Here is a 23,892-nt window from a genome sequence, read left to right on the forward strand (position 1 = left end):
TCTTCCGTCTCTTCTTTCTTTCTCCTCCGTATTCCCCTTTAAATAAGCGTGCGGCCCGATCCGACGCCCATTTTACGTGAAAGAAAGTCCCGTTTTGTTCGCTGGAGTTCATCCCCAAGTAGGCGTGGATGGAATTCCAGCCTCACTTCTACTGCTGCTGCCTCGTTTGGTGTGTTCTTCTTCCTGACGAATTGGGCTTCTTTTCGAGATACACAATCGCAGCCATCTCTCAAGAGCTGCGCTCCTTTCTGTGCAGCCCATTGTTGTTTGCACGGTTACTCCGAAGCAAGCCTCCCAGATTTCCGTGAATGTTGATAGGATCGCAGTCGTCTTGAGCCGGTCGAAGGAACGCACCACCGCCAGTTATCTCCATTGGCGGTGGCTAAAAGGAGACCGGGTTTGATTTGGAAGGCAAGTCATTTGTCTAGGACTGGATTCATTCGCATACACTTTGCTCAAAAAATAGTTATGATGCTTATTGCCCGTCCAAGACATACAAAAAGTCAGGAAGATGGCAGTTGCCACCTGCATTCACTTCACTGATGTGCAAAGGATTTACTTAAAGTCACAGAGACCTCTGTAAGCAAAGAAGTGGGCTATTGACTTTATTTACTTTTAAGTGGTACTTGCTGTTCAGAAAGGGTGTCATTTGGGTGTTGGTACTCAAAAACAGACCATCTTCAAAGTGAAGCTTTAAGACCCCCATGAATTCCAAAGTAAAGAGCAAAATGTTTGATGGAACTGAATCCTCTCAACATCACTGTTGAGTTGTGTGTAACTTGTGAAAAGTATCCAGGGTGGAATGGACAGAAGAACCTGTTCAGAGTTTATGGATAAACTGTTGTCTGTTGAGGTCTCAGTATGTGTGTCACCAGTATCTTAGCCACCAAGTAGAGGAGCAGATTTTGAGATTGGGGAGGAAAAGGAGGCAGATAGGCTCTCTTTGAACCTTAGCATGTATGCTCAAGAGTCAATTACTACTTGCTTCATTTCTTGAACCATTCTACTAGCATAGGTCATTAGGATTGCAGCCTTAGGGATTTTGTTTTGTTTAATGTGTGGAGAGATGAGAATCTTGGATAGCAAAATCATCAAAGCTAGCCCGGGGCAGGAGATATTGATGAAGAACTGTGCTTAAATGTGCAGCCCTGTGTATCTTGAAAACTTGCCTATTCCGCAGGCTAAAAGGTCTTTGTTGTATACCTTGTATAATAGATTTTTTAAAAAAGCGTTTCTGCTGTATCAACAAATAATTGCTGTGTATCTGCATGGGGGGGCATGAGGAAGGAGGGAGGGAGAGTTAATGAGCATGCTTGAAAGGTCACTTCAACATTTCAAGAAGCAAGCTTTCTGGCTGGTTTGACTTAAGCGATTAGGTTCAATAAGGAGTTGTCACATTATCAGCTGTGTCCACTTCTTCTCCAGGATGAATGGGCTGTAAACATTATTTCAGTCCTCTCTGAATTTATTAAAGTCAATACCCTCTTAATAGACAATCTGGTTAAATGGGACACTTTCAAGGAACAGATTGCTTTCAGCTAGATGGCTGTTTAATTGGGGCGGATTCTTCCCTTGTATTGCTTTAGGTTTGGTGTCTTGGACAGATTTCTGCTGTTATCAGTCTGTGTGAATTGTGTCATTTAGTTCATTTAGCTGATCTCCTTGGGGAACAAATAAACAACTTAGTGACTCTGTAGAGATAATATGAAGTTTGGCAGTGCTTCATGTAAGTGCTGTTGGAGAGGTTCCTGGTTCATATTATGTATTCCAGAGCCCATCTGATATGCTTCTCTTCTGAGCATTACCTCAAATTGGGGGGTAGGGGGGCTTTCCTTTTTCTGTCTTGCCTTCATTAAAAAAAGAAGAAGAAACAACTACTGGGCAGGTGTGCTGTTGCCAGCTAGCAACCAAAGGCTTTCTTCCTGGTTGACTGATGCTAGAGGCATATGTGAAAATGGATTAATTAAACTGCAGCAGAATTTTGAGTAGTTGGCATTGTGTGCAAGGATGCACCTTTCACTTTGTCATGTATAGAATTTGGTTTGTATGGGACCTGTGAGAACTTGGCAGAGGGGTATCTAATGCAAGGTGTAAAAAATGCATTTGGCATATTAAAAAGTGCTGCATAAATTGGGTACAGCTTCAGTGTAGCTGGGATTGGGTATATCAAACTTTGCATGAGCTGCACATTGTTTGGTCTTTGGACAGAACAGCTCAGGAAATGCTGCCTCTTTTAGTCTGTTCCTAAGCATGTTCATTTGGAAATACATTCAATTGAAATAATTGGGAGTTACTACCAAGTAAATGTGTGTTAAGATTATGGATATTAGACTTACTGCATTAGCTAACAAATGCTTAGAATGGGGCATCCATCCACTATGCCAGAGCTCATTACAAATCATGATGTTATGCCAGTGTTGCAGGCAAATGTGCCAATGCAGATGTTTTGAGTTGGGGAGTCATTATTCAGTCTCCCCCCCCACTCCAAATTACTACTTGAAGTTGGAATGGAGAGGAATTTGGCAAGGGCACAAATTCTAAACCTAGAGTCCTAGAACATCATTTGGAAAATGCCAATTGATCAATGCTTCCTGCCTAATGGAATCTTTCACAGATGCTTTTTCTTTCTCAAACTGAGTTGGAGAGAACTGAAATGGCCATTGGATTGGACCTCAGTAGTTTGAGTCTTAATTCTGGAATAGGTTCTTAGGCAAGTCACACAATGTTTATTGTCCTAGCCTTAACACACCTTTAACCACCCTCTAATATTTACTTACTTTTCAATATTACTTGGTGTTTTTATAAAAAAAAAAAACATTCTTTCAAGCATACATATGCAATGGAGAGTCTAAATTATGCACCTTGCTAACTGTGTGTACCTGAGAGAAACAGCTAAATCAGAGTAAGTGTATGATATATACATGTGTTCCTTCTTGAAACTTGGTTCCCTGTCCGTTGATGGTGACTCCCACAGGAAAGGGGACTTGTACATGTGAATGAGTTAAACTTAAAATATCATATAAATTACTACTTATTGACAGTTTTGCACCTAAGATGTACAGGAACTTTGATAAATTAACCTAAGGTTGCTTACACTTTCGAGAAGTGCTCTGCTGGAAATGGCAATATTTTAACTTAACACAGAAATAGTGCTGAGTGTGTTGCTATTTGTATTCTTCAGCCTCTGACTTCAGCAATATGCTAGAGGGACTAGTATTGCTACTGCCTCAGCCCCCTGCTCACCCGCCCCAGTGTTGGAAACCTAGATGCTGTCACAATAAGCTGCTATAATAAGCGAGAGTACCAAGCCCTTATTGCCAAGAGGTCTTGTACTTAAGACAAATTGGTATCTGTAAACACTCTTGCAGCAGAGGGAAATATCTTAACTAAACCTAAGCAGATCGGAATGCTGAGGTGTGATATTGAGCATGAAGTACCAAATGGTAACTTGCAAAGCATTTAGATGCAGTCTCTCAAGGTGTGTGTGTTTCTAAGGACTCAGAACTGACCGCGGGACAGGCCATGTCAACTACAAATTTATAATAACACAAACAGATCTGAAGTTTAAACTTTCCAGGTCTTGGATTGTCCTGCTGTTTTGGTTGTCTGTGGTGGTTTACAAATCCTGTGGTCAGCAGGGCTTAGTGGCCATGTAAAATCCACAATGAACTTACTGCAGAGTCATTGATGGGCTGGTAGCTTTGGGGGGGGGGGTGAGAACCCACAAGTTAGTTAATGGATATTAAGGCTGGATCCCCACATTGCCTTTGTTGCTTTCATATATGCTGTCTGGAATGTGTGCTGTGGCTGAACATCTCCATTGATGTAACCCATTAGCAAATACTCTTCCTCTAATATACTTTGGAAATGCGTAGGGAAGAATATACTAGTGATAGAGGGCTTAAACTAATCGGCAAGGGTCTGGCTGCTCTCCTCTGTTTTCACATAAGATATGATGGATTTTGGGTTGCATTATACAGAAGGATAATAATCCTTTCAGATGTTGGAGTATGTGTGAAAGAGAGCTAGGAATAGCACTGAATATTAAAAAGCCAGATACCGTCTGCAAGCTATTGAACTTTTCTGGAATTCTAAAGAGTGTCCTCTCAATAAACTGCAGCACAGAAGAAGGTAGAATTTATACTCTGTGAGCTTGTAACAAAATATTTGTGTCCTTTTCTGGCACAGAATGATAATTGTAAGTACATTTTCACCTAGGTAAGGTCATTCTCTTGACAGATAAATTGTGTTGGTGCACAGAACATCTCTCCTGTGAGTTTTCTTGAGCATATGTTGCTTTGTACGTCTCTTGTGGAAATGAAGCGTTCTTATAAATTCTGTACCAAGATGCAGTGCGTTACGAAGCCTGCCTAACCTGCACAGGGATATTCTTGTTCATTTTGACAGGAGTAATTGCATGTTGCTCTTCAGAATCCAGTCCTTTTTAATGAATATTTTTCCTTTCTTGTAACCCAGATTTCGGTGCAAACTGGCTTCGGAAAGTGAGTAGCTTTTTGCTTGGTGATTCAAAAGCTGCTGGCTGCTGGTGGTAGGAATTCATCACCTACTATAAAAACTGTTCAAAGCGGCTTATGAAAGGAAAACAGCAATGAATCGCAAAATCAACAATCACAAAAACAATTTTGTAGCAGGAATAAAAAAGTAGGAACATAATAGGAAATGTAACAGCATACAAAGAAAACATTTCGATACTATGAATGTAACAGCATTACATTGGCAACATTACAATTCCTGAAAGTAGCAAAAATTCCTGAAAGTAGCAAAAATAATAACAAGTTGCACCTTCTCTCTAGAAACAAGTTGCACCTTCTTTATAGAAACATTCCTCCTGTGATGTTACCTATAAACAATGTTAGAAACTCAGATATATAAGCTAGGGTTACAGTCACCAAAACTGAATGCATAGTTTCCATTTTGGGGGCAAGATGGCTCGAAAGTCAATATTTTTCAATACGACTTTTTGGTTCCTGAAATTCATTCTGATTGTGCAGATAAAACATAACAGATTCTATAGGATTTGTCGCTAGTCAAGATCCAAGGATCCTCAGGCACACACCTCCACATGGTGTAGACATCAGGCACCATCCTGGTGCTCAGACATCTTCATTTGGTCTCAAGTGGCCCCAAGCCAGGTGCAAAATGCACCTGGTAAATTTCAAACGCTGCTCACAGTCCCTCCCCTACAGCAACATATTACAAGGAGAAGTGATAGTCTGTAAGAGGGGAGATTATTGGGGGGGTTTTGTTCTTACTTTCATTATGTATTTTGTGTTTGTTATACTGTAATTTTACATTGTGAGCTGCCCTGAGATCTATGGATGAAGGGTGATGTACACATTTAATAAATAATAATCACTACTATTTCCTTTTGGTGGTTGCTGCTTGAAATGTACTATCCTGTGCCCATTTGCTCAGATGTTTACAGTGGGACCAACTTGTGAATAAGCATGCACAGGATTAAGCTGCATGTCAACTGTCCTTATATAATGATGGGCATATAATTATATGCAACCATGGAATGAACAAAAACATTGTAAATAGTTGTGCCAGTCCCTTAGAAAATGCCAATAGCCAGTATATGGTTACAATACATTTAATAGGACCACCCAGAATGGCAAAGTCATGTGTGTGGTGTTGTTTTTTGAAAAATGTAGTTTGTTTTTTTAAATGTCATTTCATGCATTACTTTCAGGGAGGAAGGGGGCAGCTTTGGGGGAAATTGCCCCAGGGGCTTCATTTGTGGCTTCATTTCCATTTTGGACCTAATTGCCTTAGTTTGGCCTTGAGGAAGCATTAAGTGTGTAAAGTATATAGAAGTGCAGTGTTCTTCAATGAATGGTTTGACCTTGTGTGTGGAATCCTTTCTCCCAGTGGTGAACCACTAGATAGAAAAAAACTATGGAAGCTAGATGCTCACCTTAATGGTAGGGCAAATCCTAGTCAATGTGAATGTATTGTGCATTAATTGCATTTCCTGCTTCTCTGGCTTCATTTCCATTTTGGACCTAATTCGGTTTTTTGGCTGCTCCTTATTTATACCATTAAGACAAATCCAAATTTTGTTAAACTCCCCAAGAGGCTTTGCCCAATCTTCCATGGGGTTTAGAGCAGGTCTGTTGCTGGAAATCTCTAGTATAATTTCCTAGAGCTCAGGCTTCTTGGTCAGTCTCATCAGGAATGTTAATAACCACTCATTGCTAGTCAATTGTGGTTGGGCTGAGTGTTTGCCCACATATTCTGGAGTGAGAAGGGGATTTTTAAGTTTCAACAAACTCTTTGCTTACATTACATGTTGATAGTTGCTGCACCCCACAATCTGCAGCTGATGTTTTTGTTTGTTTGTTTGTTTTTTAAGTGACTTATTCCTGAGAATATTCCTGCCAATCAAGGTTCATGTAGGTAGTGTGATGACATGGTACAGCCAATCATATTCGACAATATGACGATGTCACAAAGCCAAGTCAGAGAGAGGACAGGAAACATTGTCAGGAGTGTTTTTCAACCAGAATGCTGTTGGGTATTCTAAGTTTAGAAAAGTAAACGTAAGGGGGACATATGAGGTTTATAAATTCAGGAAAAGTATGGAGAAAGTGCACAAGAGCTCCTCCCCCCCCCCATAGCATTAGAACTCTGGATCATAAGATGAAATTTGTTGGTTGATTCAGGACAGACAAAAAAGGACCTGTGGAATTCACTAACATATGATGTGATGATGTTTTAATCAAAGGTTATAAAAATTCATAGGTAGATACTTTTATTAATGGTTTATTAGCAATGGTGTCTAAATGAGATTTCCATGTTCAGAAGCACTGTATCTGAAAATAACAGATGCTGAGATGCACACAATGAGGAACTGCTAGTGCCTCCATGCCCCGCTCATGGCTTTCCCAAAAAACATTTGACTTTCTTTCTGATAAGATGGCAGTCTTTAAAAAACACAAGAACAACTTTGGTACATTTTAATTAATCTTTGTGAAGTGTCTTGGAGATGAAAAGTATTGTGTAAAATGCTGTGTTTTCATTTTAAGCAAATTATTTTTGATTCAAGAGGCTTGAAACTAGTCATGATGTTTATTAAGAGCTTTGGTTTATTCCTGGTAGCGTTTGTTGCAATTGCAGACTTTGGAATACAATTTTAAGGTGTATAAAAGACCTGGTTCTGAAGGCAGAACTCAAAGAAACCGCTACAGCCATATTTGTGATTTCTGTTTGCCTGACTGATGTCCACCTTCTCCTCAGCCGCTTCGCTGATATGACTCATGCTGATAAGCTCTCCAAGGTCCACCAGCTGCTTCAGCTCCTTCATAGCTCATACATGGGCACAGAAGGATAGAAGGCAGTGATTTGTCTCTGTTCACTTAAAGCATTGCCTCCAGTTTCCCAGAGATGGCTTTTTCATACATAACTCCAGTGCTCGAAAGCTTGCACTGGCAAATTGATCATGCAGGCTGGCCCAAAACTTATTGGGGGGAGACTCTTTAAGTCAATGAGAGAAAATACTTTTTAAAATAATTCACAGATGGCACTACATACCTGCACAATGCCACAGGTTAAACTCTTATTCTTATTTATTGCTTTTATCTCATGCCCTTCAAGTCACTTAGGGTGGCATACACAACCCTTTCTCTTATTTTATATTCCCAGCAACCTTGTGATGTAGGTGAGACAGTGCGCTCTCAGCTCATCAAATGAGCTTTGTGGCTGAAGGCAGATCTGAACCCAGATCTCACTGGATCTAGTCAGTATGCTAATCACTGCACTGCACTGCGAAGCTGAATATATGGAGATTGAAGTCAGACAAAATAAAGCACTTCTTCACACAGTGCATACTTAAACTCTCACCAGAGCAGTGATAGCCACCAACCCTGGATGGTTTTAAAAGAGGATTGGACAAATTCATGGAGGAGAAGGATACCAGTGGCTCCTAGCCATGCTAGATATGTTCTTCCTCTGCTGTCGGAAACAGTATGCTTCTGAATACTAGTTCCTGGAAACTGCAGGATGTTTTGCTTGGCCATATGGTTGGTCACTGTGAGAACAGGATGCTGGTATAGATGGGACACAGGCCTGATCCAGCTTGGTCTTACATTCTTATGCCCTTCATTTGCTTTCTCATCACCTCTCTTTCCTATCACTGATTCATCTTACTTGATTTGGATGGTATCCCACATGGAGTCAACAGGATCCCAGCATTCTCCAGGCCCTGGAGTTTAGGTGGGGTCTGCCCACTAGCCTTGATAAATTCTCTCAATGGCTTCATAGCCTGTGGAATAGTGGCTTGACTGTAGCCGCTGTGACAATGACTGTCCTCAGGCATCCTCCCAGCACAAGGTCAAGTGCGTGACTATGACTTTCTTGTACCACCAGGCATTATTAAGGTAGTGTTTGGTTTTATGGTACATTTTTCTTGTTTTCTTGCTCCATTTTCTATATATTGTTTTTACGTGCACTGCTTAGAAATGTCTTATAGAAATAAGTGGCTCTGGTTCACAAGGGGCCTGAAGCAAAAGTAAGTGGAAGGGAGATAGCCAGAATCAGGTAACGAAAGTACAGCCTGGGCTTTGTGTTCTTTATGCTTAAAAAAAGAGAAAAAAACCTGTATTGAGAGAATGCAGATGCTGCACCATTAGAAAATCAGTTTTGCAACCTGAATAAATCTTTCCTTCTAACTCCTAGAAATCTAGCTCCCCAACTCTGGCTTCTGATATTTCAGTAGATGACATTTCACATTTTTAACCTGATCTCTGCAATCACAATGGCTTAGAATCTTTAAAAGAAAAAAAAAAGAAAAAACCTAATAAGCAAAGTTAAGAACCCCAGGAAGCTGAATTCTATGCACAATACCATATTCTACAGATTTCCTCTGCTCTAGCAGCATCTGTGCAACCCTGAATATAGCCCATTCCTGAAGATTATATGATAGCAGTTGTACTCTGAAGAAATATTTCTGCTTAGTTGCCATTGTGTCTGCAAAGTGCCATCCCACAGAGTACTTCTGGTGGTAAATAGGCAGGCGAATCGGCCTTGTCTCCACTGAAACATTGTCAACCTGCTGTGATGAACCTGCCACCTGCTTTGAGGACAAAATCATTTAAATTCAGCTGGGCTTTGGAATCTCACCTTTCATAAAACAGTGCCAGAGTGTGATGTGTTGGAGGCTCAGTCTTGCCCTATTAGTTTTGATGACTGTTAGTCTGGCTTGTCTACTGGCTTGCGCTTGTTGATAATGAGGACAATCGCTTAAGAGTGGGAACTATGTGAATAATAATATTAAAAGGTGTTTACAGTAGATGGCCCTCAGCTGTATAATTTCCTTCTCTTGGAGAAAGTTCATATCTGTGTGTTGTGTGACAGGCCAGAGTAAGTCAAACACATTTCACTACCTAAAGGCTCAGATTTTTTCTCTCTCCCCCTGATAGGAGAGCTCAAATTGAGAACATAGAGGAAGCTAGAGAAAGATAGGAATCTTTTCAATGTCTGTTCAGGAGCAAGGGATAGTATAGGATAGAAGGTGTAACAATTTACGCTTTGCTGGTTTTAGAGGCAAGATGGCTATAAATAAAGTTTAATACACAGTACAGCCTGTAGGTCAATTTGACACTGAGCATCTCATGGAAGTGGTGAAAGACATTCTCATTCTGATTGCTTTTGGGTGCGGATAGGGTTATATTTCTAACAGTGTGCTATATGTGCAGTACCAGGTTTGGAATAATCAAGCTGAATTTGAGTAGACAACTTCATTGAATTAGAACCACATCAGATCCTGTTTTGTTTGAGTGGTAGTGGAACACACAACTTTTCTTAGTTTGGCTATATAAGGTGGATCTGTGGTGGATGTTTGGTCTTTATGTTGGTGCATTTGAATGGGGAATCTGATCTGGAGGCGTTGATTCTCCACTGTGTTCTTGAAAGGAAATAATGAATGTAAGCATCCTTTCCTTCCTCCCTTCACGACTGTGTGGCAAATTAAAATGTTTTTCTCTTTTTAGCCATAACCTTGTAATCCAAAAACGCACTTGTTCTAGGGCTAATGCTTTTTAGGAGGGGGGGCAGTTGGCTCCCCTGCTGTGACTTCAATCATGCATTATTTCATAGCTTCAGAGGATTTAATATGTTTCTGGCGACTTCTATGTGTTGCACTTACATGATAAGCAAAATCACTATCATAGGCTAGATGCAAACACCTTCCGTCTTCACCCAACAACTTCTAACAGCTTCACTTCTCTCGTTTTCCTTACTCTTGCATGTTCCTCTGTTCTTCCTTCTTAGGATCTATTTGTGTCCATGCCCATTGATCAATATTTTATGAATTCAAGTCCTTGGATAAAGACACATTCTTGCTGGTGAATAAAATAGTTAGCTAGCTAAAGTAGTGCTGCCTAAGTATTTGGCTGGTGAGATCATATATGTAAGAGAGATCTAGGCCACGGGCCACCAACCTTTTTTGGAACAGTCGGCACATTTTGAATTTTGAGAAAATGCCATGGACACCAATCACAAAATAGCTGTGGGGGGCATACTGCAAAATAGTTGCCAAGGGGTGCATGGCATAGCACAAAATTAAAGACACAACCAGCCCCAACAACCTTAGGCTTACCATGGAAGTAACCATGTCTTGCTAATCCTAATTGTGGAGAACACACAACACATACACAAAATGATGCTGTTGCTGTATAATAGCAGGGAGCATTCTTCAGTACCAGGAAAAATATTCAAGGTGGCCACACACACCACACACTCTCTCCTTTCACAGAAATTGCTTAGAAGGTGCTTGCCCATTGCAGAAACAGTGGCTTGCTGCTGTCATTGTTTTCTTGTCTAGGCTTTCAGATTATAAACAACTTTGTATTTTTACTGCTACTGATTGGTGGTGATGTTGATCATTGTTTTATTTTTATATTTGTTTGTTTATGATGTGCTGCCCTCTACTTCTGCCTGGGGAAAGAATGGGAGGTAGCAATGGCAGACAGACAAAGAAATAAGTTGTAAGTGTTGTGAAGTATGCTTTATTCTCTGGAGCCTTTAATGCAGGCATGGTCAGACTCGGGCCTCCAGATGTTTTGGGACTACAATTCCCATCAACCCTGACCACTGGTCCTGCTAGCTAGGGATAATGGGAGTTGTAGTCCCAAAACATCTGGAGGGCCGAGGTTGCCCATGCCTGCTTTAATGAATGGTGGCATTATTGCTGTTCTGTTGTGGTGGCTCCCTCTCTCCCTACCCATTGGATTCTGGATTTACACTTATGGGCTTCATACACTGACAGTGTATTCATTTGACTTTTATTATTTGTAAGCCACCTTGTACAATGAAAGTGGAAAGCCAGGTATGATAACCAGCTTTTTCCCTCTTAAAAAAAACCACAAAACATTTCAAGGCCATAATTATGTTGTGATTGCTAGAAACAGCCTTCACAGGTTGACTGTTGCTCCACCTGTTGGTCATAACTTATTGAATGATATGTGACATGGAGACTGCCTTCATTGCACAGTCTTTCTGTTGCTTCCAGGGGTCTCAGAAATCTTGAGACGTGTGAGGAGATTGCTTATTTTGTCTGTACATTTCACTAAGCCATTTGGCTCATGTGTCACAAGTGTAAACTGGGATATGTCCTATGCCCTCAGCATCTTAAATTGTATTCCCATAGCCAAGCTGTCTGCACAGCACTTTTCCAAGTATGTTTCTAATGCCTGTGCTAATTATATTATCTGTGTGCAATTGCAGCTTGATCTTCTGTGTGTGTCTTACCTACTATCACCCATAAAATGATTTTGTTTCCTTGCACATGCCTTTGGCATGCTGCATTTTGGCATCCCTTGCTTTCTCTTCTGGGTCATCTTAATGATTTGAATCTTCTGCCTTGGGCAGAGAATTTGGCTTAAACTTGTGGTTTCCTTCTGTAGCTCTTTCTGAAGCTTGGCTTTACACATCTACATGGGCTTGGTCCTGTCCACAGAATGGAAGATGGCAGGATCCCCAAAGACATACTCTACAGGGAGCTGGCTTCAGGCACTAGGCCTGTTGGCAGAACAAACTCTGCAGACATGACATGAAGGCTGGCAACGTCAACCCCGCCATGTGGGAATCCTTTACAGATGACTGCAGTGCCTGGAGACAGCCAGGCCATTCATATATAGCAATGACCAGAGGAGCAATGACTGCTGGGAGGAGCGCAGAGAAAAGAAACGCCATGGTGCATCTGCAGCAGAACAACCAGACACCTTCATTTGCCTCAGCTGCATCAAAACATGCCTCTTCCGTATCAGTCTCTACAGCCATAGCAGGTGCTGCAACCTTTCAACTGTTTGACTTCACCCCCAAAGGTGTACTCCTAAGACAGATGCCAACAACAGCAGTCAGGAAATGGAATCAATCCATGTGGCGAATCCTGGGCATCCCTTCACTTTAAAGCATTCATTCTGGATGTTTTGCTGTGGCATTGTGAACCTTGTCCAGTCTTTGGTGAAATGCTACACACAAATGGTTCGCTGTGTGGTAAAAGCTGATATATGAAAGAGACTCCTTGACATTTCTCTAGGAAGAGATGAGGCTTTGCTTTGTGTTATGTTGCTTAGAGGAATTTGGTGCAGGTGCCTTCTTTGTTGTGGTGGCACAAACACGGAATGCCCTTTTAAAAGAAGGCTGCCTTTCTTTTTTACTGTTAGCTGTGAGGAACCTTTGGCTCTCCAGATGTTGCTGAACTACAACTCCCATAATCCTTGGCCACTGGCTATGCTTGCTGTGGCATATATAAACTGTAGTATATATAAGGTGCATATTTCCGGAACCCACCCTATTTTTGTGATTACATTTTTTCTTGTAATTCTAAGTTTCGAAATTGTTGTTAATGTTGTATTTGAAATTGTTGTAACCCACCCTGGGACCTTAGGGTGAAGAGCAAGTAATAAATTGAAGCACCAAGAGCACCTGTTGTTCACACTTAAATTGTTTGTGTAGTTCAATCCAATGCATGCTACTCAAAAGAAGGTTCTATTCAGTTTGGTAGGAGTTATAATGTTGGAGCCTTAATCTATTGTTTCAAAGTTTCTACGTAATTCGTATTTGTTTACTTAAAAAATGTATGTGCTGTACATCATGTCTACCTCTTCATTGTAGACTGGCACTGAATTCATATTGATTATATATATATAACTCATATCCTTCCTGCCTTCTAGCATGGAACCCAGGTGTGGCATAGATGTGGTTCTCAGACACCATCCATGTAGTCACCAGACCTAGACTTGCTTAGTGGCCTCATGTGCTTTCAGACCCCACATAAATTGTGCTAATTGATCCAAGTTAACCTATCAGATAAACCTGTGAGACTCAGATCCACCCCCATCCCAGCTAGCCAACAATTTTTAAATCACCCACGAACTCCACACTTCATCAGTTTCTTTTGACACTCCAAACAACATGGTTGTTTGGGAAACTTTTAACTAGCTTTCTGCATTTGCTAAAAATTAAGGAAACAGATGCATTTTTCTTTTTGAGCAGCAGGCTGCAGAATCACCATCTTTCCTTGTCCATATAATCGCAAACCCATTTTGAGTCTGGATTCAAAACAGGTGAGGAGCCCAAGGGAGTGGTTTTGAATGGACTCTTAGTGAGGCCTGTTAGTTACTCTGTGTGAGTGGAATTAGCACTTAAAGGATATTCAACTGAACAGAGCAGTACTACATTGCAGTCTAGCTGTCTTTGAATCCTAGCTCTTTCCTCCTTCATATGGCATTTGTTAAGCTGTAAAACACCTTGATATCAGCAAGAGGTGTTATAGAAATTCAATAACTCTGAAATAACTAAAAATATCAGTAACAATGAAAAACCATTCTCTTGTAGAAGACAGCGGGTACCTGGCAGAACTCTCTGCAGTAAATATACTTGGTTTTCTGAAATAAGTGTCATTTCTCTGCCACAGAACCCTCCTTTAATAACTGTTTTATGAAGGCAGAGTGAAGAGGCATCATATTCCTAAAGGTGAAGAGAGAACTGGGCAGTGAGGAGGGCTACACAACTGCCAGAAGAGAGAGTGGACCTGAGGAGAGGCTGTGGACCTGATTTTTTAAAAAAGGGTTCTGTTTTTTTTATTATTAAATATTTATTAAATTTTTCCATCTTAATAAAAAAATCAAAAAAGAAAAAACAAAAAAAAATTAAAAACACATCAAGTTTACAATCCGTATTTTCAATAACATATTTCCCTGACTTCCCCACACCTCCCCTTCTTATATTCCAATTCAAATTGTTAGTTCAACAAGTTCTTATCCCCAATTTTTAACCTTTTTATATTTAATTCATTTTAAAAAAACAAACCAATTTTAGCTTATAAACATCAATATTTGTACATCAGTGCTTATTCTAAAGTCGACCCAAATTCCCTTCCACAAATTCCCCAATTTTCATACTAATAACAAAACAAAATAAAAAACAGATTATAATTGTACACCCTTTGGATTCCCAAACCCCACCACCCCCTTTCCCGGTTTCGATCCCCAACAGATGTCCATCAGTCTTAATCTACTATCAGCCTGGAGACCTCACGTCAGAGGCTCTTAATTCTCTCTCAATTCCTCTCTGCCGGTTTTTTTTGATAGTCCTTAGTATTAAACACCAGATCTCGGAGAAGCTCTGTCCCAATAAGGTCCATGTTTCTTCCAGCCAGACCTCCATACTTAAAAGTGGAGCCCGAATCTTGTTTCTTACTCCTTTTAAATCCAATTGTCCCGAAAGCTCCAACTTCCACCTTAATCAAATTTGTAATCCGTAGGTCTTCAGATCTCCACATAAGGAGATCTCTCCATTCTTCAATCTCCAATTCAAACCAGATTTTGATCATCCAGTACTTATTTTCCTTTATAACCATCATATCAGGCCTCTGGCTCTCCTTTGTCATCTGCAAAATTACAGTTCCTCCTTCCTTTTCCTCAGAAACAACATATGTCTCCTTCTCCACACTCTCAAAACTCTCAAGTTTCTCTTTTTGTCCAGCTGCATGGGCTTCCTGAGTCAAATCCTTATCAAATTCAATGATATTATTTACTGTTAAGTTCAGAGTTGCAACATTTGTAGCCAAAACATCCATTTGGCCTTGTAGCTTTCCCAAGAGAACAAAAACTCTGTCCAACCCAGCTTGAATTTTCCCTCCTCCAGCCATTCTTGTAATGTCCCAGATCCCCCTCTAGAGGGATTTTGGTAACTTAGTATTCTTTCCAGTTCAAATCCAAAAGTCAAGTTAGTTTGTATCAGTTCTTCCTTGTTTTCAACAAAATATAACCAAATTGCAACAAATATATCCAGCAGAGACAGCAGAAACAAAGTTCTCTTTTTCCTTCTTGACAGCTAATTTTGACAGCTGTCAAACTCTTCTATATCTCCTCAACAGGCTCTCTCACGGATCACTCAGGGTTCTGTGGGGCAGACTGGAGGTGGTCTGAAGATGAGCCTTGCCCCCAGATGATGGTAGACAACATCTGGTCCCCATGTTAAAGGACTTGAATTTCTAATTGCTTGTTCATGTGGAATCTAGTCTAACTTGATTTAGATTGAAGTTCAAGAGGTGCTATAGAATAGTCACCAAAAATGCCTGATCACTGAGCCACAATGTTTTCTCAGTTCAGATCTCACAGCCAGGAACTCACTAGGCAGTCTTGGAAAGCCAGCATTCTGTCAGATTCAACACCCTCCTCCTTTTGCATGAAAATAATACTAGCCTACTTTACTAGACTATTTGTAAGAGTTCACTGAAATTATGTGTGCAAAATAGTTTGAACACACTTTGAAGTACCACTTTAAATGCCACTGCTACTGTTGTTGTTTGTTGGAAAGGGCAGGTGCAAATTTTGGCAGGATTTGAACACGTACATTGAATTTTATTGCCTTCTAATAAGTGTGTGGATGTATACACACACAAGTACACACGAGTGTGTGTGCGCGTGCATACGGAAATTGGATAAAAGGCAGCTCCTTACTGGAATACAGGGTGCAGTTTTTGCCCAGATACAAAATCCTATTAAATAAATAAGAGAGGTACTAGTCCCTGCTATGTCTACCTATTGGAATCTCAGGCATTCATTTAGATGCAAGTGGGATGGATGTGTCTAAAATGAGGGGTTGAGGTCAGGGGAAAAATCAGTCTCATCTAAGCCCAGGTGATCTTTGATTAAGCACCATGCCTTCTTCCAACTCCCCATGTGTTTGGAGCAAAGGTGACCTAAAAAGTTTGACTTGCTTAGAACATTGCCTTGACCATGCATGTGAACATGATTTCTGGCTCTTTCACATACTGGTCTATCCAATGTTATCAGTAACAAATGGAGTGCAATCTCATCCCCCAGACTTTGCATGGCATTTGGATTGCTGCAGGGATTCAGATACAGGTTTCCTTCTTCTCTCTTACTCCTAAACCTTGCAGAGGGTTTATTTTTTCACTTCTTTTCTGCACCTCTTACACCTCTGAAACGCAGCATGCCGTGCAAACCTATCCACACTTACTTTAGAGTGAGTGAGTTAGCCCTGGAATTGGTGGTAGCCATTCCTGAATAAGCATGCAGAGGACTGCACATTATATTTTCATAAGCGACTTTTGACTGTATATTTTCATAGACAATTTGGTTATACGTTTTCATGCAGGGAAGGGTCACTATCAGCCAGGAGCATTAAGAAACAGTGATTTAGGTGTGCATGGCACATGTATGCTTGAATCCAAGCTTGATTTCTGATGATGTCCTAATTTCTCATTTATTTCTTGCAGTCGTAGGATAGTATCTACAGTCTGTCCATAAAGTGCTTGGTTTTCTGGATGTGTGTAAAGTGTTCAAGTGGGAGTTGTGCAATATCATGTTTTCCCTCCAGAGGCAATTGCAAAGAGTATCTGGAAAATGACAAATGCAGGGAGTAGCATCTGGAATGCAACACTTGCCATATGGACTCTGTGTCAAATGTTCTAAAGTACTTTGTTTCTTTCCTCCCATCTCTTTTTCTGTTGTCTGTATAATAAATTGGCAAAGTGCTGAAGGCTTTGCAAGTATTTAAAAATATAATTAGTATTTTCTTTTACATCAATTTCATCTACTTTTTAAAGTTGGAAGGCAGTTTATTGTTTAGCCTGTTTAGTCTGCATTGTTTATAGTTTAGCCTGTTCTGTAGGCTCTAAGTACCGTATTTTATGCTCTATAAGACTCACTTTTTCCCTCCTAAAAAGTAAGGGGAAATGTGTGTGCGTCTTATGGAGCGAATGCAGGCTGCACAGCTATCCCAGAAGCCAGAACACCAAGAGGGATCGCTGCTTTTGCTGCGCAGCGATCCCTCTTGCTGTTCTGGCTTCTGGGATTCAGAATTTTTTTCCTCTTGTTTTCCTCCTCCAAAAACTAGGTGCGTCTTGTGGTCTGGTGTGTCTTATAGAGCGAAAAATATGGTACTTAGCTGCAATTTGAATAATTTTAGTTCTAACCACAATAAAGCCAATAATTTGTAATTGACTCTTCATTGTTAAGAGAACACTGAAGCTATTCTTTTCAGCAATGGATACATCTCTATGTTCATTTAAACTTGATTGAGTGGTATTTGGGTGAGATGAAGGGGTTCCAACATGAAGCCAAATCATGGTTTGGTCCTATGTAAATGAGCCTGGCTGAACCATCAGAATAACACACTTCCCTTGCGTGTCGCAGTTTAACCCTCATTTTCCTGGTTTGAGGTAAGCCATTTGGATGAAAGCACAAACCATGGTTTGTGCAAGGCTTGAAAATCAAGGCTGGAAACCATTGTTTGAGCCCAGTTTTTTCCAAGTAAGCACAAACCATAGCTTGCAGGATTGAACAAAATGACAAGTGACTCTGCTGCAGTCTAGATTTTTCTCTAAGCTTGTGGTATGTTGTTTGGTTGATTATGAGTTTTAAGTTTTTGGAAGATGGCATCCACCAACATTAACATTGTAAATTTGATTATGGTAGTATTGGCTTCCAAACAAAACAACATCTTTCCTGTAGCTCAATACAGTATGATTGTACATAGTAGTGTATCTGCCAGTTGTTAATCTTCTGTGGTAACATTGCCCAACAGCTAGTTGAAAGCAAGGTAGCAAAATGCATGCATCAGAAGAAAGCTTACTCTGAGAGAATTGGAATGCAACTTCTTGAAAATTCACATTTAGATTTAATGGTACACCCTGCACTTTGATTCCAGGCCTGGCTGAAAAGGCAGCCAAATGCATGCTCTCAGGGACAAAAATGTGTTTGTTGATCAAGATAATTTGTAAAGGTGTCGGTGGGGTGGGGTGGGGAGCTGTCAGTTCACTGCTTGGCACTCGAAGATTCCTCCTTGAGGTGAGAATTCATGTGTCTGTACTAAACTAGTAAGCACTATATCAGGAAATATCCCTGAAAGGCTATCCCATTTCTTCCTTCAACCTGATACCTCTTAAAACAGAATGGAAGTTGGTAATTAACAGTGTGCTGTAATGGATAACCAGACTCCAGTCAGTGTAACTTTCTTAATGCTTGCATTAAACAAGAATTCATAATATTTTGCCTACTTTGAACTGTTCGGCTACATTTTTTTCAACTGAGCATAAATATGATGCCTCCATGAAACAGCAATTTAGATACTTGTTAAAGAATTTTCCTTGTGCTGTTTTCCCAGGACAAGGGACTTCTAATTCATTTGAAGCTTCATTGGTGGTTAACTTAGTAGTAGCACATAATTTCTAATGTGTGAAGAGTTTAGCCTTTTGTTTGTCTTTGTAATAATGATATAGATTCATATGTCATAATTATTTCCTCTTTACAAATGAAGAACTGAGGCTAGAAAGGAGTGTGAGGCTTGGTACCACATTGAATTTATGGGTATGACTTAAACTCAGCTCCTTCTAGTATGTTGTTGTTGTTGTTTAGTCGTGTCCGACTCTTCGTGACCCCATGGACCAGAGCATGCCAGGCACTTCTGTCTTCCACTGCCTCCCACAGTTTGGTCAAACTCATGCTCGTAGCTTCGAGAACACTATCCAACCATCTCGTCCTCTGTCGTCCCCTTCTCCTTGTGCCCTCCATCTTTCCCAACATCAGGGACTTTTCCAGGGAGTCTTCTCTTCTCATGAGGCGGCCAAAGTATTGGAGCCTCAGCTTCATGATCTGTCCTTCCAGTGAGCACTCAGGGCTGATTTCTAGTATACTTGACACTTATTGAATACATGAATGCATGAGCAGAAGCCCCCAGAGATATATCTGTTGAAGGGCTGTACCATATGAGATATCAGGTAGTGCATAGAATTTCTGAATGTTTCCCTGCATTAGATTTTCTCTATACTCTTAGACTTACCTGCCAGGGAAAAGGTCCTAGGCTACCCTTTCCCCCAATATGCTTCTGCATTATGAAAGGTGGCTTGAAAATGTTTAGCTTATGAAATTTTCATGCAGAACTGCAAACTATAAATCTGTTACTCAGGATTTAGTTGACAGGAAAAACTGTTTCTCAGGTAGACATACAGATTTATATTACTGGTGTTTTTGAAGCCTATAATTGGTGTATGAATTTGTCCAGCTTGTAGTGTGCTTGGCTGTATTATAAATAGAACATTGTTTCCCCCAGAAGCTTTTCCTCTAACTTAGAATGTATATCAGACCAACCTTTAGCAGCACAGATGCCCAAAGTGTGGTCTTCTGTGTAGGTGTAAGCTCCGAAGTTATTTAATATTAACTCCTCTCAGTGAAACTCTGTATGATTGCTGTGTTTAACTTTCAAAGCAGCTCTTCACCATAGCTAATGGAGTCTGGTGTGGGTTCAGAGAAGATGAAACCAAAATGTTGTTTGCAGGGGCTGGTACAATATGCGTGCACACATTCTGAGCTGGGAGAGAATTCTTGGTGAGGGGGCGTGAATACAAGCTTTTTAAAATTCTTCTGAATTTTGATTCTTAGGGGAACCTGCTTATTGCTAATTTTATGTGATTTTTTTAAAAACAAAAGAAGATTCAAAACCACTGATTTGGACAAGGTTCTGAATCTAACAGTGTTATAGGCTAATATTGCTGCATTATTATCTTCAGCCAGAATGCTCCCTCTGCCAAGAATTTTCTGTTGCACTATTAATTGGAGCTGTCAGTGTGAATACTGAAGTAATAACATTTGTTTTGCATGCAGAAGCAGCATAGAGATCAGCAATTAGTTACAGGTTTGAAAGCACCATCCCCTAGTGGGTTACGAGAGGTTAGTGTATGTAACACTGTCTTCACTTTCCACACTGCTTCCATTTTATCTTAATTTGACTTTAAGCTGTGTTCACACTTCCACTTACTGTACACTCGCTGCATTTCTAGCAGTGGGTTTTTAATCTGTGTTCACACGACATTACCCCAAATGCGTAAGTATCCCATACTTTGTTATAAAATTCTATTCTTTAATTTGTTGTTTCTCACATCAGATTCACACCGATTCGACTCCTTAAACTGTTTCCAATTCATCTCTAGCCAACACCTTACCTTAGGGTAAAGATGTCCAATGTCCCACCCAGTCAATGCCCTGGCGTGCAGAATTCATTTCAGATCAAAAATGAATCTGACATTAACAAAGGTGTGAATAGCTGGGGTGAAAGAACTGTGAAATATACCGGGGGTGGGGAGAGGGGGCAATTTCACTGCATTCTAAAGTGGTAATGTGAACACACCCTTAGTTCTCACATTCATTTGAGAAAGGAAGCCCACAACAATATGTTTGTTTAGCGCAAATAAAATGACAAGGGAACCTTCTTTTCCTCTAGAGAGGAGGCTGTCCATTGCTTTCTCTGTATGAGTCATTTCTCTAGCATGTCTCCTTCCAATAAGAAGGCATTCATCCAAAATCAAAGGTGCACTCCTTAGAGTTGATACTTTTTACACTTGGAAACGAAAAGAATTTTTCCCCCCTGGGGAAAAGATGTGCATTTCAAGGATCAAGACTAGGGGGAAATGATTGAAATGGAGTTGCAGTAGGTTTTGATTGGGCAGCCACAGATTAACCAAGTTCTGTTACATATATATGGGATTAGTTATGCTATGAATTAGATTGCACAATGTAAATGAACTGTAGCAGAGTACAATGTACATAATTAGTTCAGAGAAGAGCTGGTGTTCTAACATAGTGACAGTACATGGTACTGTATGTGATTAATGCCAGTAGGCGTTAAAAAAAGAAATAACTCACAACCAAGCCAAAGACTTTTTTTGGGTACTGTGGAAATAATAAACCCAAATGGGAACTCAAGTCATTCATAAAGAGTGGGAGCTTTTTGTTCTGTTTTACCTTTTATTATTATGGCTATATACTGTCCTGTTTGAAATGACAGATGTGTGCCCTATAATATTGTGTGTTGCAAACATACCATGGGAAATGAAATCTTTTATTATAAACTGGAGGTGAGTCTTAGCATACCTCTATTTTGGTTGTCATAGGAGCTGGATATGGCACTGCAGTTTATTAGTTGATTACTGATTCCTTTGTTCTTTTGTCTGAAACGAGATAATCCCAAGACTACAGAAAATTAGCTGGCCAGCCAAGTTCACAAGCCAGAAAGCTCCAGAGTTTAGGATTTAAGCGGAAGACTGGTTACCTCCATTGTAAATGTATGTACTGGGTTATCTGCCCAGGTACTGTATATTGACATGGTCTGTGGTGATGGATTGGAATTGCACTCACTACTCCTTTCCCTAAGCGTTCATTCACTTGTGCTGTAAATCTTAGGGTTTGGCCAATAGTCTTGTTCAACTCAATGATGCTTAAGGCTATATGCATTCTGAGTGCATTGACTCAGAACCAGGTTCCATTAAATCAATGGGACTTGCTTCCACATAAAGTTTAGAATTGGTAGTGTGAATTGGATTAAATGCAAATAGTGCAGCTTCACTTTTGTTTTGTGCACTAGATGTTATAGCTTAGAATCTGAACTCATAAGATGTTTATACCCATGGTGGGGTGAAATTTTATTAACCAATTCTGCACAATAACCGATTAAAGAAAGATAACGTATTTGTGTATCCTCTGTGCAATAGGCAGATAATTATGTTTCCGAAGTCTTAGGTTGCAATCCCAAACACTTCCAATGCTGGCTTTAATAGCATTAAGGCCTGGATTAGAAATTTCAAGAAAAATATTATTTGGATATTGATTTATTTGGCCAATACCAAATTTTACACTGTGATTCCAGAGTAACAATAGACACACACACACCTAAGTAGCAGTACTGGTATTGGTACTGGGGACTAAAAAGCTTATTCAAGTGTGCCCAAGGGTTATTGCATACCTAGTGGAATTATTCACTTTAAACAGTGGTCTACCATGCATTATCAAGATTGATGAAAAACCCCCCACAATTCCCTCGCTTTTGGAAGCATTTGCCCTGTGGGATCAGAGCTGCTGTTTAAGGAAAAGAAGATGAAAGTCACCTTGATTAGATAGAATAGGCAATGTTTAGCAAACCCAATTCTAAGCATTTTTCATGCTGGGTGATGTACATTTTAAGACTAGGTTGCTACAACCATGAGTTGCTATCTGTAACTTACAGGTAGAGGTGGCAGCTGAAGTCCATCAAATTCGGATCAAGCAGTGGGAGTGCTAAGATTTAGCAGCTAAATTGATATCTGGCTGTGAGGATGGACTAGAGAGCCAGTAAACTGAAGCTTAATCTCAGTAAGATGGTGGCATTGTGGTTGAGTGGTTCATCTGCCCAGCGGTGTTGTATTTATCCTGTACAAGATGGGGTTGTGCTGCCCCTTAAGCAACAAACGTGCAGTTTGATGTGCTCCTTGCTCCTTTCTTTGTCCCTGGAGGTACAGGAAGCTTCCATGGCCCAGAATGTCTTTTGCCAGCTTGGGTTGGTGTTCCAGCTACCCTACCCTGGATAGAGAGCCTAGCCTCTGGGTCAAACTGAAGTTCAGCTTAATGCATACCATACAACTACATCCATTGTTGTTCTTAAAGAAGTGGAAAGTGGGTTGTTCTTGTGATCACAGCATGAGGGGAGTTTTAGTGATTTCCTCCCTAGCCATGATGCCCCACTGGGAAAAGGCTACAAAACTGTATAAAAAGAAAATTCATAGTGCCAAGGATATTGGATTTTCAGGTGGAATAGTTTTCATAAGTGAAAACAGGCCCTTCATAGAAGGAAGCTTCCTTCTTTCTATGTTTTAGGCCAGGCATGGCCAAACTTGGCCCTCCAGATGTTTTGGGACTACAGTTCCCATCATCCCTGACCACTGGTCCTGTTAGCTAGGGATGATGGGAGTTGTAGTCCCAAAACATATGGAGGGCCCAGTTTGGCCATGCCTGTTTTAGGCAGCTGCCATGGCATAATGTGGTGCTTCCTTGCTTGATGCCACAGTTTCAAAGTGGGGAAGTATTAGGCCATCTTGGTCATTCAATCTTATCTCCAGACCTGTGAACAACAGCCTGCTCCTATTCCAGGCCTTGCTCCTGTACCTCTGTGGACAGGAATTTCCCTGCTAGCCCAAATTCCTGCTTTCCTGTGGTTTGTTGTGTTAGGATTCTCCTCCTAGTGCACTCACCATTACTATTGTACTGCAGATGTTTACCACAGGTCTGACAGTATTCAAACCACAAGCATCAAACTGTCTTGATTTTATACCCCCTCCCTTGTTCAGACTGAGAGGAGTGAAAACCCATGAGTGAGGAAAAAACCCTTTTTACTTATCACCATTTATAAATTCCCATGTTTACCAATTTGGCCTATTAATAGCACAGATACAGGCATTTGTTGCAGCAGACTATTAAATTAATAGTGTCCTTAACCAGAGGAAAAGAGAGGTGGTTGGCAAACGCCCAAGGAAAGAATCGACATTATTGCTTGGTGAATTCTAATCGCTTAAGTGCTTCTGCCTACAGGGTA

The 23,892-nt window shown here is 40.5% G+C and overlaps 1 protein-coding gene across 1 annotated transcript in view; it reads left to right on the forward strand.

Moving 5' to 3' along the window:
• LARGE1 (LARGE xylosyl- and glucuronyltransferase 1) overlaps positions 1 to 23,892 on the forward strand; it is a 320,530-nt gene that overhangs the window by 1,180 nt on the left and 295,458 nt on the right. The gene's annotated exons all lie outside the window — the stretch shown is intronic.

Source organism: Podarcis filfolensis (genome assembly GCF_964270895.1).
Source record: "Podarcis filfolensis genome assembly, chromosome: 10".
Lineage (NCBI taxonomy): Eukaryota > Metazoa > Chordata > Lepidosauria > Squamata > Lacertidae > Podarcis > Podarcis filfolensis.